This window comes from Mesoplodon bidens, assembly GCF_964165515.1.
Source record: "Mesoplodon bidens genome assembly, chromosome: 16".
Classification (NCBI taxonomy): domain Eukaryota; kingdom Metazoa; phylum Chordata; class Mammalia; order Artiodactyla; family Ziphiidae; genus Mesoplodon; species Mesoplodon bidens.
In genome coordinates this window covers 15,120,634-15,138,381 of record NC_138173.1, presented here as the reverse complement: position 1 = coordinate 15,138,381, position 17,748 = coordinate 15,120,634, and the positions used below count along the sequence as shown (strand labels likewise).

General features: G+C 40.1%; 1 protein-coding gene across 4 annotated transcripts in view; it reads right to left on the bottom strand.

Annotated features, from left to right (window-relative positions):
- The window catches only part of SULF1 (sulfatase 1), a gene marked incomplete at its 3' end in the record, with an annotated part of 165,086 nt that extends 163,033 nt beyond the window's left edge, over positions 1-2,053 (bottom strand). For all 4 annotated transcript variants that reach the window (XM_081214304.1, XM_081214302.1, XM_081214303.1 and 1 more), the window contains exon 1: positions 1,802-2,053. The remainder of the gene's footprint in view (positions 1-1,801) is intronic.
- Between the last annotated feature and the right edge of the window lie 15,695 nt (positions 2,054-17,748).

The following is a 17,748-nucleotide window of genomic DNA, read 5'->3' as shown; positions in this document are numbered from 1 at the left end:
CGGTACCTGCTTGCAGCCTGTGCCTATAATCCTAATCCTGACACGATGCCAGATATTAGTTTGCCTTTATTTTTTTAAACCCCAGTTCCATTGTAAAGCTAAAATGGAATGACTGGAATTCCAAAAGACTGCAGCTTATGAACTTAGTCCCGTTTGGGTTATGTAATATTGGGAATCGGATCTTATTCCGTTGTAATAACTGCCTGGTTATTTATGAGGATATTTTCACATTGAAGAAGATTTCTGAGCCTATTTCAGAGAACACTCTGAATAACAACTAGATACTATAATAACAAATTCTTGTCATCTGAATTTTTTAAAAAGAGGATTAATAAACAATAATGGAAAAGAAAAAAATAAATATTTTTAAAAAGAGGATTACAAAAATCAACTCTCTTGTGGCCAAAAATATATGTAGTGCAACTTGAAACATAATTTTTCACGCATCTTTTTGCAGCTGAATACAAAAATCACAGAGCATTAGCCATAAATTCCTGTTATTCAACTTACAAAACAGCTCCTATTTCAGAATAGCTTACATACAGTATTATTCACAGACTCTCTCACCTGCCAAGGGTGAGGACAGTGTATGCAATGTGGAAGTCCAGTAGGTGCAAAAGACGTAACTCATGGACTCACCTTGCTGGATCACAAACTTGAAAAATGAAAATTTTATGTCTTTGATCCCTGTAAAAATAGGGCATCAACTTGCAAGGCCTTTGTTATACCACAGATTAAGCATCAGATATAAACCCCATTGCTACGTTCAGTTCAATCTAATTTTCATGGTGCTTTTGTCAGAGTGGTTAAATTAATGGCTACTCACAGATACGATGACAACTCATTTTGTGTTACCGGATGACCATTCATTTCCAGTGACTAATTTGTAATTAAAACCTTTTTTTTAAACGTTTGTTTAGAACCAAGCCAGAAAATCTATTTACATTTAATTAACACTTCAGAGAGCCTGTTTAAAAACCCATAACTGTAGGGACTTTAACGATCCATTACAGAGATGCTCCTTTACTTTTCAGTGACTTGTAAAACTTTCACAAACAGATCTGCACATGAATTACCTCCATCTGCTCCCCTGCAGCTGCAAAAGGGCCAGTGTTAAAAAGCACTTTCCTACTTCCTCCTTTTCTGCTTTTCTTCTAGCGCTAAGCATTTTTGTTTTAAAGACGCTCTCTCAGCTGCTCCGAAGGCAGCCCCTTCTCTTAAGGAGTTTCCAACTTTAGAGTCCATCTCCAAATTGTTTTCCAAACACTTTGATCCGTCACAAATCAGACAGGACCTACATTGCAAAAATCGGGGAAGAAAGCTTTTCCATCTCTGCCAGCAACTCAGTAATAGACTCTTCAAAGAATCTTGGTCAATTGGGTAGTAAAATGCAACAGTTTGAAAGAGACTTTTAATTTTGAAAGCTCAGATACATGCATTCTTGGACTTACCCATCCTTTATGAATAATTTAGAGGTCCTGTCTTGAGTGTGCAACGAGGCTATGAAAGGGTGGCGACCGACACGGCTTCCAAAGACATGTTCTGAGCTACACCTTCCAGAGCAAGGCTTGAGGAGCGTTAGTTCTATAAAGACAGCCAAGCACCGAGCTATGTTCACTGTTATCTGTCAGCCGTACAATAGCAGCATTGATAGGAGAGCAACAACTGGGTTTGACAAGTGTGCTGCGCTAGCGTTCCATTCAAAAGTATGTTGAGAGAGAGAGAGAGAGAGAGAGAGAGAGAGAGAGAGAGAGAGAGAGTGAGAGAGGGAGACAGGCGCATTCAATATCTTTTACTTTACCTGAAAAAACTGCGTTTCTTGTGGCTGCAGAAAACGAATTCCTCCTCTTCTTCCCCAAGCAAGTAATTCTCTTGCCTGCAGCTCCCGCTTGGAGAAGACCACACAGCTCCAGCGAGGCAGCCTTCCTGATCCTAATCCCCACTCCAATGTGATGACACACACTAACCCCAACCATCTGGTGAAACACGTCCTCAAGCACTCAGCACAGTGGTGTGTCAAGACGGGCTGCCCAATCCATTTGCTGGGGCTGGGTGTCTCTCACCGACTGGAGGCTGAGGGCAGGGCTGAAACTGGAGGTCTGAGAACTCCCAGTCAAGTAACCTGAGATTTTCCGAGAGAAAGAACTGCTATAAAGAGAGAAGACGTGGGAGGTGCTAAAGAGAAGGTGGAGGGAATTAATTATGCCGGTGGCCAGTTGTGCGGTACTTTTCACAACTTGTGCGCCCCCGGGGGACCGTGGAGACCCTCCGTAGGATGCACAGAAACACTAAAAATCTTTTCCTGCCGATCTAGGGAGCGCAATCTACTCGGCGAGCACCCATCCCCCCCCGCCCCGCCCGGGAGATAAAAAAAATTCATCTTGACATACTGATAAAGTGTTCATGTGGGAGTTGTTTGCACTGAAATGTGACATCTACATTTTGAAATCCACACTCCTACCTTCCTGTGATGAGATTGCGGCTGTCTCCAGCATTCCTGGGAGGAAGCGGGTGGGGAGTGCAGCTAAGAGCAGAAACTTCTCTCTTCCCACAGACAGCTCTTCACGGTTTGTCAGGGGCTGAACTTCAGAAACAGTCAATGAAAATCATTTTCGTTTCTACTCGTGTAAAATAGCACGCGCTCCCATAGATAAAGGCGGCTTTTTGAATCACTCGCTGCCTTCACAGACATCTCTTTGTAAAAAGCGCTGGGTACCAGAGGGCTGCACTCTGTCATTGATTATTTTTATTGGCTTCTAGTTAATTGCACTTATAATGTCCATATAGCCCAAACAGCTCATTAACAATTTGGCTTTGAAATGTTTTCAATTTGGGGCCATTTCAATACCTCCTTCTTTTGTGCGTTTCTTTCTTTTTTTTTTCTTTTGAGTTGTCTGAACTGTTTTATAGAAGTAATTACTTTGATAGCAATTTGAATGAGAAAATGGCTATACTTGTTACGGTACTTTTAAAGAGCTACCTGGAAATAAATTAATTGCCTCAAATCTTACCACTTAAAAAAACTCCATCAGACTTCTAAGGAATTTTGATAATCTGAAATAGAAAACAGGAATTTGAAATATTAACAACTCCCTGACCGTCTGTGGGAAGCCAACATTTTAAATATTGCACTTTTTGAATTTCTTTGGACTTGGAGGGGGATCACTGGGGGAAAAAAAAACCCTTTAAACTTGCCTAAAACATGAAAATCTAGACTACAAATAGATATCTAATACTCAGAATGCCCATATCACAAAGAGAATTATTTCAATATCTAGCAAAATGACTAACTTTTCTTTTCCAGGAATTTTTGTGTGATATTATATTAAGATACTTAAAAATGACTTCTGGTACAATTTTCTGAAGCACAGGATTAGAGAACCATTATTTTCAGACAATTAATTTTTCCTATAACTGGACTGTAGGGAAGAAGAAAAAAAAACAGTATTGGAAGTTGGAGTCCTGATTCATTTGCTCAGTTTCTTCCCAGAAGTGATTATGAGGTGTCCGTTTCACAATATGCAGTAGATTCACTAAACCATTACTCCTAATCAGCTAAATCCAGATACATAATCAACACTGGAACATTCAACAATGACAAGTGGCCCCATGGGGCTAAAACTTCCCTTGGGCACCATCAAATTTTTAATAGTGCCAATTATTGCAAAGCAATTTTTTCATTAAAATTTTTTTTTCTTTTGGTTAATCCAACCAGACCCACGTCTGGAAATCTGGATTACCTCAACTGCATAGATTTTGAAGACCCTGGAGACGTTATTAAGGTACTTTGCCTTCTCTTAAACTGTAAATTGAGTAACAAAAGTAAAACCTAAGAAACTGCAAAGGTGTTGAATCACGTTTTATCAACCCTGTGCTGGTAACACACCTTCTATGAGACATTTCCCCAGTGATCCTGGCTCTGATCCGCACTATTGTGGAAACAGCTTTTTAACAGAAACATTTCTCTTCTCTCCTCAATTGTAAATCTTTTCCTAAAATCTCAGTCACTACTCTTCTATTGATAACTTCAGTTATTATGCTACCTAAAACTTGCTCTAAAATTAAAAATACAAGTGGAGCAACAGATCTTGCCTGTTCGCTATGATCGTGATTCTTGTCCTGTGCAGTGCCTGTAAACATTACCTTTCACAAGTATTCTAAAATGAGTCCACAGTGACACATTTTGGGGTTGATGTTCTGCCATGCTTTTGTTAAGGAAAATCAACTCAAACAAAGACCTGAAGCTGGTGCTGCAGGATAAGATCCGGGCTCGCCTTCTCTCTGTAACCAGCTCCAGTGCTCAGCAGTGTCAGTTTAGGAGTTAAGAATTTTCCATTACCTCTCTTCCCTTCCCCTTGCCATCTGCAAACAGTTTATTTTTTAAGAAAAAAAAAGTGAAATTGATTCTATCTTGAAAGATCGAAACCTAAAATATGACACGTTCTAAAGGATGATATTCAGCTTTTGAATATCATGTTGATCAGGGTGAGGTTGTGTGCAGAGGGTATAGCTTCATCACAGCAATTAAGTAGGGACACTCCTAAAATGAAAGATTAATTGTAGGTAACGGTGATATTGAAAAATAGCCCTTCCTATCCTGTTCCCACAGTTAAAATGTCCCTTTACTTATTAGCGCCAATTAGTTTCCATGGTAACCGACCAGCCCTTGTAAACCCCTACTCTGAGCTTCGCTCATCTTTGTCTAGACTGAGCTCACCACCCTTCTTCCTCCACAGATGGCAGTTTAGCTGGGTCTATATCTATACCCATATCTTTTGCACACATGTAACAGGCACATAAGTGTCCGCATCCACATTATTACTAGTACAATGGTGGCCAAGGGAGAACGGAAGTGGCATTTAATCCCTGAGCTACAACGCGTGCATCTGCTGCCGCACTAATTTTTCCCCCTCTTGGTTATTATTTCTTCCAGCCTTGTTCTATTATCAGCTGTTTGCTGCTTGTAATTTCTTTTCAGGGAAGCCAATACAGTATAATAAAAACCTCATTAAACAGAAACACCTATCAGCCTCGGAGAAAGCCCTGAACGACTCCTTTTTGTCTAAAGAATCATTAACGTGAAAAAGAAAAACCACTTGTTTGTCATGCTTGGGAAAAAGAGAACAAAGCCAGCAGAAAGGTTTACCAAGCCAGGGAGCTAATATAAAGATTTAATGCACTTAAGACACCATGGTTCTTTGCCCCTTGTGCTGCCAGTTGGCCAAGAATCCCAACTTGGGCTCAGTAAACAAATAATCAGGGAGGGTGAGTGAGCCTGCCGCTCCAGACTCCTGGTGGGGAGGGAGGGAACAAGGATCTGCAGCATCCTGGCTGTCGCAGGCGGCGCTGTGCCCCAGGGCCACGGGCAGGTGATGCTGCTGGGGTGCCTGAATGTTAGTGTGACTACAGAAGAATCCCATGGAAAGTGGAGGAGGACTGTCAGCAAAAGCTTGAAATTGTGAGAACTTAGCAAGACCAGGGCTCTAATAATTTGTGGTGACTTTACTTCTTTGGACACAACTCTATTTTATTTTTATTTTTTTGACCACGCTGCGCGGCATGTGGGATGTTAGTTCCCTGGCCGGGGATCGAACCCCTGCCCCACGCAGTGGGAGCACAGGGTCTTAACCACTGGTCCGCCAGGGAAGTCCCACAACTCAATTTTAAATTAGTGTTATTTTGAGGTAAACCATTCCCTATAAGAATTAAGATGATGCCAACAGCTTGGAAGCCAATTCTTGCATTAGGGCTGTGTTTAATCTTGATAAGAGTAAGTCAAAATGGTAGCCTTAGAGTTCTCCTCTTCGTATAACCTCGACTACCACTGCTTTTCCAATACCTGTTTTGACATAACTAAGATCCAGATTCCCCCAATTCTGCTGCTGAAGTGTTTTACTCTTAAAATAAGTTTTTGAGGTTGGCTCTGAGGTCATCTTAATCTACGTATTAGAAAAGAAAAAAGTTCTGATCACCAGTGTTTTATCTGATAGGATATCGGAATCTGGTGAATTTTTTTCTTTCATGGTAACATCCCTTTAGGTTTTTTCTTTTAAAACAAATGGCAAATGTCTTCTAAAGTACCATGATGCTAGAAATATGTGTAATAATTAGCCCATTGCTATTCATATCATGTAAAGTATCTGTATTTGCCCAATGTATCTTATAATTTGGAACATCCTGCACTTCTAAATTACTCAGGGCTACACAGACATTCACTTACTCTCCTTCAGCTAAACTTTACTGTCTTTATTCGCATCGAACCAAATCATTCTCAGGAAGAGAGGGGAGATTATTGCCAGTTAAATGAAGTCACATGGTACGCAACAAGCATTAGGCTTGTTCGTGTTGTCAATGACTGCAGAGCTATAGGGGAGGTGACACTGGAGCCAGTGATGACTTTCATGTCAGACGGATGGTTTTATCACTGAAGTTAAGTTTCCTCCAGGAAGCACAAGCCTAAGTTTGCTGAAAAGGTGTAGGTAGCTGTGCACTGTAAATAATTTTGGGAGGATAAAGGGGAGAGTGCTGAACCACTTAGAACAAAACAGTGACCCACAAATGGGGTAATTTAATAAAAGACACTGGATTCAATAGAATATGGCAAATAGGCTAATAAAAAATTTAAAAACCTATTTGAAATCCATATTTGTGGAAATCAGTGTTTGAGGCATTGGGTAGTACTCATTTGAGCAGATAGTTAAATTTATGAGACATTATGTTAGAAAGTATAGATATCAGGTAAGAGAAAAAATATGAATTTTGGCTGTAAGAACTTGAGGTTTTATTGGATTCACTTGGAGGTAGGATTGGGATATCTGAGATGGGGTGTATATCCGAGACCTAAAGAGTCACATGATTGTCTTTCATTTGTATTATGTGTATTTCCCAGTTAAGGTAAATAGTGTGAATGAAGGAAGAAAACTGGATGCGGGGATGAGCATCACTCATGTCCAGAGAATAGACCAGAATTTTGCTTTTGGAAGAAATAGTAGATAAAATTGAATCCCCGTATTCTAGAGATAAGAAAAGTGAGGCCAACCATCTAAGTCATTGGTGGGATGAGGAATCACCCAAGGGTTCAGTCTATTAGCTCACCTCTTTAGCTCTCAACAGCATCATGCACTTTTATTAGAAAGAAAATTCAAAACTGCAAAAATTCTCTTAAACTGGAGTAAGTATGATTACTGGTGTTAAATAATTTGAGAAATTACTGGGAATTCAGATGCACGAAATACCTTTAGTTCTGCCGTATTTCTTCTTTAAGTCATTAGAATGCTTAAAGCCATGGCATTTGGTAGCAGGTGTAATCATAAATGCCACAGAGCTTTCCTTAGTAATTATTGGGTAAAATGATTTTTCTTGTGGCTATCCTTTATTGCAAAAAGTGGGATAGATCCCAGGGGACACATCATCAACCTTTCTTACTTTCACGTGTTTTTTTCAATATACAGGATTAGAGATTTAGGGATATCTCAGTAAGATTAATGCTATATTGATTTAGGGAGAAATGGATATCAGATCCTGAACTGAAATTTTTCCTTGCTGGGGCCATAAGAATTGGGAAATAGGGCAGGAATATGTCCCGGTTATTTGCCTAAGGCCTGGAAAATTAACAAAGGTATATTGCCCAATATACCAACCAGAATCATGTTTTTAAAAGTAGAGTTCACTGCTTTTCTGACATTTATTTGAAAAATTTAAAATATAGAGCTGGGCCTTAGGTAAGTGGAAGGTATAAAAAATTTAGTGACAAAAACAATCATCACTGAATGCCACAACAGGACACCTCAGAAGAATGGATACATACGGCAAAAGTATTCCATAAAATAAATAAATAACTTGTCAGTAAACAAAGAAAAAAGAGGGAGGGTTTCCTTCTCTTGGGCTCACAAGCCAATCCATTTTAAAATTACAAACTCTTCAGAGCAAAAACGGTCTTATCTTTGCATCTCTTCTCTTTAGAATTTAGTACAGTGCATTTACAAAACAAATTTTCAATATAAGTTTCCAGTGCTGAGAGTTGCTTGTCTTGGTTGAATTTACAAATGCTGCTTCTTGAATGACCTAGCTCAGTTTTTTGGGGGAGATTAAGTAGTTAGTTGGAAGGCCCTTACTTCTGAGTCTATAGCCAACCTGCTGACTACATAGCTGTTCAAAAGCAGAATATAGTCCCTTGACATATTTTTCTTTCTCATTTTCAGGAAGGTAATATGGTTCTAGTACTCAACACTATTGGGAAGTAAGTACCTGTGTAAAAGTTTCTGAGTAACTGGTGGAAAATAGCTGCAGACTCACACTTGTTACTGTTACAGTCTTTGTCAAGAAACCGAAGCTAACAGATGTTAATAAAAAAAAGTTCATTTCCATAAAATATAGAGTTTATTAAATGAGCAGCCATCTTCAGTTGCTTACTTAATAGGCCAATGGAATTTCTGCAAGCTAAATAAAAGCTTGGATTTTGTTAGATTCTTTTAGAAAGATATTTGACAGATTGACATTATTATCCTATCCTTTTGCTGGTCTTTCTTAGTCATCACACACCAGGATACGCAAAAAAACGCAACTGTCTAAAATAGAAAACTGCTTCTTTTTCTCTTGCTAGTTGTAGTTTGCTTATTATTTTGACAATCACAATTTCTTTTGCATCAGTTGCTTCCTAGGAAGGCTGTCAAAAGAGCAGTCACAATATTTTTGCTGATTTTAAAGGCAGATTTATCAAGTATTTTCCAACAGACCTCTTTTTTAAAAATAGGACATCCCTAAGCCAGTGTTAACTCTTATTATGCTAAATAGCTCTTTCTGGTCTATTTTAACAAAAGCTTTGATTTCAAGTGTGAATATGTCAGAAGCTAAAGATGAAGTAGTTTATTTCTTCTATGCTTTGCATCGGTGAAGATTTCTAATTAATGGTTTAGTTGCCTCTACTGTCATCAATGACAATATTCAAGCCAGAAGCTATAAAATAGTACACTTTTAGAGGTTCATTACCATGATTCTTAATTTACTTTTAAAACAAACATAAACAATTTTTTAAAAGTCTATCCTCTGAATTTTATATTAAAATTTTATTTAATTTTCTCCTGCTAAAGTAAACCTTGACAGCATTGATAAAGCTCTTCATTTAAAGATATTACTCTTTAGTCCGGCCTTTTTTCCCCCTGACCTATCCCATGAAAAGGACTGTTTCTTCTTCTAAATTCTGTCATCATAATCATATAATACCTAATAGTCTTGGAACACTCACTATCAGTGAGACTTTTTAATATATTCACCCAGGCTAGTTTAATTAACCATCACAATACTCTGATGAGGAAGATCCTATTATTATCTGTATTTTACAGACAAGAGTATTGAAGTTTAGGAATAGAAAGTGCTCTACTGGAGGTCAAACATCCAGTAAGAAGCAAATCCTGGATTTAAACTCCAGCCTTCAGGGTGTATGTCACTAATGAACTTGTTCTTGTTTCAACTCTCTAACTTCTATTTATGAGACTTTGAAGGTGGTAGGGTCATTCCTCAAGAGTGTCTATCACTTTGCTAAAGCCCAGTTGTACTCATGTTTATATAGGTGTTTAGGAAGTATAAGAATACCTTCCAGAAGGAAAGGTTTCAACAAATTGGAGAAATAACTCCCCACTTTTGCTCTGAAATGAGAGACACAAGTGAACCCTGTTAGAAACCAGACAACAGGCCCAAAATGGAGTCACTTATGCTAAGCCCCACATCACCAAACCAAAACATAATTAGTTTCAACTCTCCCAGAAATGGAATCTTAAACCAATCAGGAATCGCCTGATTAGCACTAGTGAGGTGATTTGCCTGAAAGATCCCTGCAATGCCCTAAAGGAAAGTGACCTTGCAATAACCAGCCTTCTTTTTCTGTCTAATATAACTTCCTTGTTCCTGCTGCCTTTTGCCTATAAGTCTTTCATTTTGTACAGCTCCTTGGAGCTCCTTTTTATCTGCTAGATGGGATGCTGCCCAATCATGAATTCTTGAATAGAGCCAATAAGATCTTAAAAATGTACTCAGTTGGATTTTGTTTTTTAACACCTAAGGTAGGGTTTTCCTACAATGCATGATCTGTCTCTGGCATTTGATTGGCAGGATCTCATTCCCGCACCTAGCCAATGCAAGGACACCGGAGCACTTAGGATGCAGAAGGTGTTGTTTGAGGTGATATTAAGTAGCAGTGAGGCAGGTACATGCACCTATTTACACCTGCGTTCTCTATATCAGGTCCTTGGTCGTCTTTCATTTTTGTAAGCCTCTAAAACTTTTGCAGGGCTTAATAGCCACAAGCATTTGATTTTTAAAAAAAAATATGACTGCCCCAGGGCAGTCATTAAATACCATTCTTAATCCATCATTTCCAATTCTTTTAATTAATCCCAGGGGAATTTTAATTGACAGGCATTACTTTCTCAGGACAACCCCATGCATACTTGTCTGATGCTTCATTTGGACCAGAAGTGAGTCCTAATCCCCTAAAGATGTTTGATAACAGTTTAAACCACTGTGAGCTCAATTATGGGATTAGAAATTAGATTTTGAAGTAGCCAAGGGGTAAACGTAAAGGGTTCTAGCATTTTTTAAAAAGACTATGGCTTTTAATCCCCCAGAGATATTTTTTAAATGGTTTGTCAAAGTATGTTAGAAAAGAAAATTTGATATCATATGGTATCTTCTACTTTTATTACCTTGCTGGCTAAGTTGCCTAGGAAATTGATTAAACTTTCTTATTGGTTATAAAGATCTCCTGAGTAAAATACTTCATGTATCTCAGGCTCCTTTATTGACTAAATAAAGAAATAAGTTTTTCCTAGAGAAAATATATATCAGGGCCTTGATTTTCAAAGCATGTCAATAGGTTTAGGAAGGTACTTTTTAACCTTTGATGATAAAGTCATTAATAAGACATTTTCTGGAAAGAGTCACTTGAATAAATTCAAGGCACTTTTTTGAGGAGGTGATTGAAAGTTAAATAAATGGGAAGACCTGAATTCAAAGGAAATTTGTTTTTAGAGAAATGCCCCTATAGGGCATCAACTGGCAGAACATTCCATATGTCACACCTATGGAGAGTAACAGAGGGAAGGGTTCCAAAGCCCTGTCTTCTGATCATCTTTCAGAACAGAAGTGGCAATCAAGCATTTGTATTTGTTACCCTGGAAAGTGAAGCCTTTAAAAGGGACAATTTAAAGTGTTTTATTATTGCCTTAAATGCTATTGTTCTCTGATATTCATGGTGTTCTGTGATCAAGAGTATTAGACACCAAGTCCAAATTGTAAGGCTACTTTCCTCATGGTTGCAATGGTTGCAAGGGAAAGAAAGAGAGAAAGAGAGAAAAAGAGAAAGAGAGAAAGGGAGAGAGAGAGAGAAAGAAAGAGAGAAAGAAAGAAAGGAAAGAAAGAAAGAAAGGAAGGAAGGAAGGAAGGAAGGAAGAAAGAAAGAAAAAGAGGGGGAGGGAGGGAGGGAGGGAAGGAAAAAAGAAAGAAAGGAAAGAAAGAGAGGAAGGAAGGAAGGAAGGGAGAAAGAAAGAGAGAGAGGAAGAAAGAAAGAAAGAAAAAAGAAAGAAAGGGAGGAAGGAAGGAAGGAAGGAAGGAAGGAAGGAAGGAAGGAAGGAAGGACGGAAACTCATCAGGGCTCTATCTCGGCTGTTTTGAGCCTCATTAAAATGAACTCAGTACAATACCACACTCAACACAGAAGCCCAGTCTTCTGGGAGATGGGAAGAGGATTGCTTACACAATCTTTAACATAGGAACATTGGGGGTCTAAAATGGAGCCGATGCTTCTTCTAACCCTGAAAGTCTCCCAACTCACATAGCCACGAGAATCACTGCAAAAACCTTGGAATTATACGTATCCTGAGAGCTACAAAGTGGAAGTTTAGGGAAACTGATCCTCACAGAAAACTCTTAACCCTGTTGATCTCTCTCACATCTGAAATTCCTCTGATGGAGATTTATCTGGTTTAATAGGTGTAGTTTTAAAAACAAAAACCATCTGCCCTTAATTCTTCAGAGAAGAAATTTGCCAACTCATGATGAGGATATTGGACTTTGCATGGGAGGGTGATGTGGGAAGGATGGCAGAGAAGACAGAAAGAGGGGTGGGAAGACATGAAATGAAATCTGTGCCTAGCATTGACCTTTCACTAAGCTAGGCAGTGAGATCCCTCCCTACTGCATGATTTAGCCGAACTGCAGATCAATTAGGCTTCTGCTTCTTGCCTCAAAGATAATCACATTTATAGCATCGAGTCGTCAGGAAAAATGTTTTCTTAGGTTTCCAGACACCAGGAATCCAAAGTGAGTTGGACACTGTGTTTTCTGTATTATTTATAGGAAGTTTAGAAATGAAAATTAATCTAAAGCTGGTGTTAGCAATAAACTTATTTTGTAAGCATCCAGGCAGCCCCCAAATTCCTATATACCTTTGGAAATTAATGTACCCTCTCATCTCCCTTCTTTCACCGTCACCTCTGCAGTGGCTTTGAGGGACCAAATTCTGCAGACCCTTGCTAGACATAATGTTGTCTAGGAGAATATAAGGCTGGAGGGAAGTTTCTAGCATAATTTTTAAAAAAGTGATTCCGCTATAACTTAATACAGCCTTGTGGTATATATTAAGTGTGGTATACATTTACATTTGAAACTTTATGCTTGTAACCCACAAATATATAATGCAATATAATTGTGCCCTTCATACTGTGATTATAAGATATATCAAATATAGTAATTCCTAGTACACAACGGAGAGCACGGGCTGGAAATAGGACACGCATTTAAGTTGAATGACAAACATCTTTCTTCAATCCTTTTAGAGTACTTCTGGGTCTATAAATGTAATCAAATTTGGAGATACCATCAAAAGTCTGACTTGGGGTCTCTTTGTGGATGCTCAGTGCAGACCAAGGCCACGTGCAGTCAAGGAAAAGGACGTATGGGAAGAGTCAAGATGGGGAGGAGGGCTTAGCGAGTGGGGTCATGATGCAGAAACAGGAAGGGAAAGGGAAGGGGAGAGAGAGAGATCAGAGTTTGAAGTACCAGTAATTGGAGAAGGTTCAGAATTCAAGGGGATTGGCAAGAGGCCAGGCATCACGGCAACAGAGAGGTCTGAGCTAGGCAGAGGTAATGCAGTCATAGTGCAGAGGCTTGGATTGGATTTAGGAGTTCATGACGATGGATAGAAAAAAGTGTCAGGCCGGGAGAACAGAAAACCATTGCAGAATCTGGAAGAGGTGTGTACATTTGCCTAATTAATATGTGATAGTTGCCAAGCCAGAGGCTTTCTTCTCCCTTCCCTGATTTGAAACACTCACCTAGAAATAGCAGATCAGGACTAAGAGGGTCGGACATTTTTGTACAGACTGAAGCAGTGTTCCTGGACAGGATCTTGTGATGAGAGGAACAAACACTCTTCTCCAGTGAGCCCGCCTCCAACAGCTGGGAGTGAGGTCCAAAGCCAAAATGCTGGTGTGTATCCAGATCATAGACACTTTCCTGTCATCTATCTGCACAACTTCTATTTATCCTGGAAAGTCCTGCTCAGGTGTCACTTTTGCAAATATTTTCTATCCTCACAGACAGAGACAATCATGCCTTTCTTTTTCCTGCTTTCCCGCTTCATTTGTACCTCTGTGATCGTACTTAAGGAGGCACTAATGTAATGATCTCCAGACATCGTGGTCTCCTTTACTAAGACAGTGAGCTCAGGATGGATCTTACATGTCCGGGCATTTCGGTGCGGTTGGCAGTTGATGCCCATGGTACCCACCCTCTGAGGATCATAAGGTTAAAAGTGTGGCAGCCCCCAGCTGTCTCACCCTTGGGATGGGCAGGAGTGGAGTTTGTGGAAGGCAGAAAACTGTGAATAATGTTGATGCTTTGATAGTTTTCAAATGTTACCATATTAGGTGTACTACCCTGTTTAGGGGAGGTTGATGTCAGGTATAAAGGAAAGAAAGTGGGTGCTGATTTGGGAGGCAGATCATTTTAGTTCCATGTTCACTCTGCTCCCCATTGTTTGAGCATCATGGATGGGTTGCTGTGCACTCTTAGGATTCGGTTCTCCCATCCGTGAAATGGGGATGTTGGAAGGCTCCAAGGTCCACCTTAAAGTCTTCTGTTACCCCTGTGGCCCTCCAGGACCCTGCTCTAGGCAGCCATGTACCATCAAAATGTGGCTCCCAAGTTCCCTCAAAATAATCCTGGCACCCAGGACATCCCTGGTGATGCAGTGGTTAAGAATCCACCTGCTAATGCAGGGGACACGGGTTCGAGCCCTAGTCCGGGAAGATCCCACATGCCGCGGAGCAACTAAGCCTGTGCGCCACAACTACTGAGCCCGCGTGCCACAACTACTGAAGCCCGTGTGCCTAGAGCCCGTGCTCCGCAACAAGAGAAGCCACCGCAATGAGAAGCCCGCGCACTGCAAGGAAGTGTAGCCCCCGCTCGCCGCAACTAGAGAAAGCCCGCGCGCAGCAACGAAGACCCAACGCAGCCAAAAATAAATAAATAAAAATATATTTAAAAAAATTAATCCTGGGACCCTTCACTTTTGGCCAAATCCCATATTTCCTCTGTTCTGATGTTGCAGACCTAGCGGGTCTGAGGAGGAAGGACAGCACCTGGGTTGTGCATTTCTTCAAACCCCACACAGTGTTGTGCTCCCTGTGGAGAGAGTGTAAGAGCATCTACCCCTGTTTAGTCCCTTCATGCACAAGACTGGCCCTGCTGACAGTCTGGCGGGGGGTGGGGGGACACGATTATCTTAAAGTTCATCCTATATTGCTTTCTTCGTGGACCTAGACAAGATCTGGAGGTTCATATTAGCTCACACATTCTCCCTGTTTAGTGCAACAGATTTGATGATCTCCCAAAACCTTTCTGTGCAAACTTTCTGTGGATTCAGGCATGCTCCCTAAGCTGCTGTGCAGGATGGGTTTGCAGAGACCTGCTGGGAGGTCACCACAGGACTGAGGCGAGACGTACTGAAAAGCTGAATCTGGGGGTTGGCAGTGGGGATGGAAGGGTGCAGGTGGATACAAAGACCATTTGAAGGAAAGGTCAACACAACTTCCTGACTAATGGGAGATCCCGGATGAAGGAAAATTCTGAGTGAGAGAAGACTGTAACCTTTCAGAGTCATGACTCACTCACTTCTCTTTGGTTTTGGATTCTATAAATGCAGAGGATTGGGTACAGGAGAAAAGTGTACTAAATGGTATAGGAGAAAAGCAGGAGACGGGGGATGTATTCAGGGTGGAATTATGAATATGTGAAGTATGAGGTGATGGTTTGAGAGCTGGAAATACCTGTCCCTGAGCTCAGGAGAGAAGTGAGGACTAAAAATACCAGCTGGATCATCGCATCTGGAAAGTTGAAGCTTGGGAGGGAGAAAGGATATAAACAGCAGATCTGTGCCCAGGGACTAAGTTTGGAAGAAGCACTTCTGTTTGACATGGGAGAATCCAGGAAAATTTTAAGAAGACCCGGTTACCAATAGTATCAAATATTAAATATCATCAAAAAAAAGAGGATAGTTGGGTTTCGCAGTAAATAAGAAACCTTTTAAAAGGAATCCTCTTTTATCTGGGTCTCTTTTTCTTGAACTCTTTGTTTTTCTTTATCTCCCAGCTTGTTTCTTTTCTTTTCCTTCTGCTTCTCCCTATTTTCTTCTTTAAAAGTTTAGTTTGGTATACTATTCATAACAAAATTCATTTTAGCCATCTTAAATTGTACAATTCAGTGGCATTAACTACATAATGTTCTGTAACCATCATCACCATCTAGGTCTGGAACATTTTTATCACCCCAAATGGTAACCCCACACCCATGAAGCAAAATACCATGAAGCAGTCACTCTCCATGGCCCCCTCTCCACAGCCCCTAGCAATCACTAACCTGCTTTCTTATCTCTAAGGATTTGCTTACCCTGGATATTTCACATAAATGGAATCATAAAGTAAGCAGTCTTTCACATTTGGCTTATTTTACTTAACATAATATTCTCAAGATTCATCCATTTGTAGTCTGTATCAGTACTATATTCCTTTTTATGGCCAATTAATATTGCATTGTATGGATATACCACAGTTATCTATTCATATGTTGGTGGACCTTTGTATTGTTTCCACCTTCTGGTTATTATGCATCATGCTGCCCTGAATTTTTGTGTACAGGTTTTTGTGTGGACATAAGTCTTTATTTCTCTCAGGAGTGGAATTGGGGAGTGGGTTGTATGGCAATTCAATGTTTAATTTATTGAAGAACCACCAAACTGGTTTTCTGCTGTGGCTGCACCATTTTATATTCTTGCCAGCAATGTATGAGCATTCCACTTTCTCTACATTCTCACCAATGCTTGGTATCTATCTATCTATCTATTTATATGTTGACATCAATCTATCTATCTATTCATCCTAGCCACACTAGTGGGTGTGAAGTGGTGTGTCATTGTTGTTTTGATTTGCATTTTCTCGATAACTAATGACACTGAACATCTTTCCATATATTTGTTGGACAACTGTATATCTTCTTTGGAGACATGTCTGTTCATGTCCTTTTCTTATTTTTAAATTGATTTGTTTTTTTTTTTGTTGTTGATTTATAAGAGTTCTTTATATATTCAGGACATTAGACCTGCCCCTTGCCCCCTCGCCTTTTAACTGGGCTCTGAAAGGAGTTATTTTGGTAAAGAGTCATGAGAAGATGTTTCTGGGCAGAGGGCACAGTGTATATCTGTTGTCTTAGTCTGCTCAGGCTGCCACAGACTGATACCATAGACTGGGTGGCTTAAACAACAGAAATATATTTTCTCGTAGTATTGGAGGGCTGGAAGTTTGAGATCAGAGTGCCAGCATGGTCAACTGCTGGTGAGAGCTCTCTTCCTAGCTTCCAGAAGGCCTCCTTCTCTTTGTGTTTTCTGAGAGAGGGAGGGAGACAGAGAGAGAGAGAGAGAGAGAGAGAGAGAGAGAGAGAGAGAGAGAGAAAGAACGCTCTCTGTTATCTCTTCTTATAAAAGCACTAATCCCGTCATGAGGGTTCCAACCTCAAGACTTCATCTACACCTACTTATCTCCCAAAGGCCCCATCTCCAAATATCATCACACAGAGGTGGGGGGTTTAGGGCTTTAACATATGAATCTTGGGGCACACAAACCTTCAGTCTGTATCACCTGCAAAGGCTCTGTTGGGGAAAGGGCATGGTGAGTTAGGCACTGAGGGTACATCTCTGCTGCTGGATCATTGGGAGCCCTGGAGAGGCTGGTCCCACTGAGGCTAGTGCAGTGACAGGAGAGCCAGATCATGAAGACCAACCCTTCCCAATCCTAATATGCATAGGAATCACTCAAGATCTTGTAAAAATGAAGATTCTGATTCAGTAGTTCTGGGAAGAGGTAGAGATTCTACATTTTGAAGTCCCCAGGTGAGAGTGATGTAGAAGCAAGAACGTACCCCCAAGAGCCTGCTAAGGATAGTGATCTTTTCTATGAGCAATGATAAGTTGTTGAATGATTTAAAAAAGGAGAATAACAAGATCAACTTTGACTTTTTAAATGCTTACGCTTATTTGTCCAGTGGAAAATATATTGGAATAGGAGAAAGGAATGGAGAAAGAGTTGTTGAATTAATCAAGTTAAGTAAATTAAGGACTGTGTATTCGTACAACAGAATGTTCTATAAGCATTAACAACAGTGGTTATGAAGACATTTTCATAACATAGAAAAATACTTAGG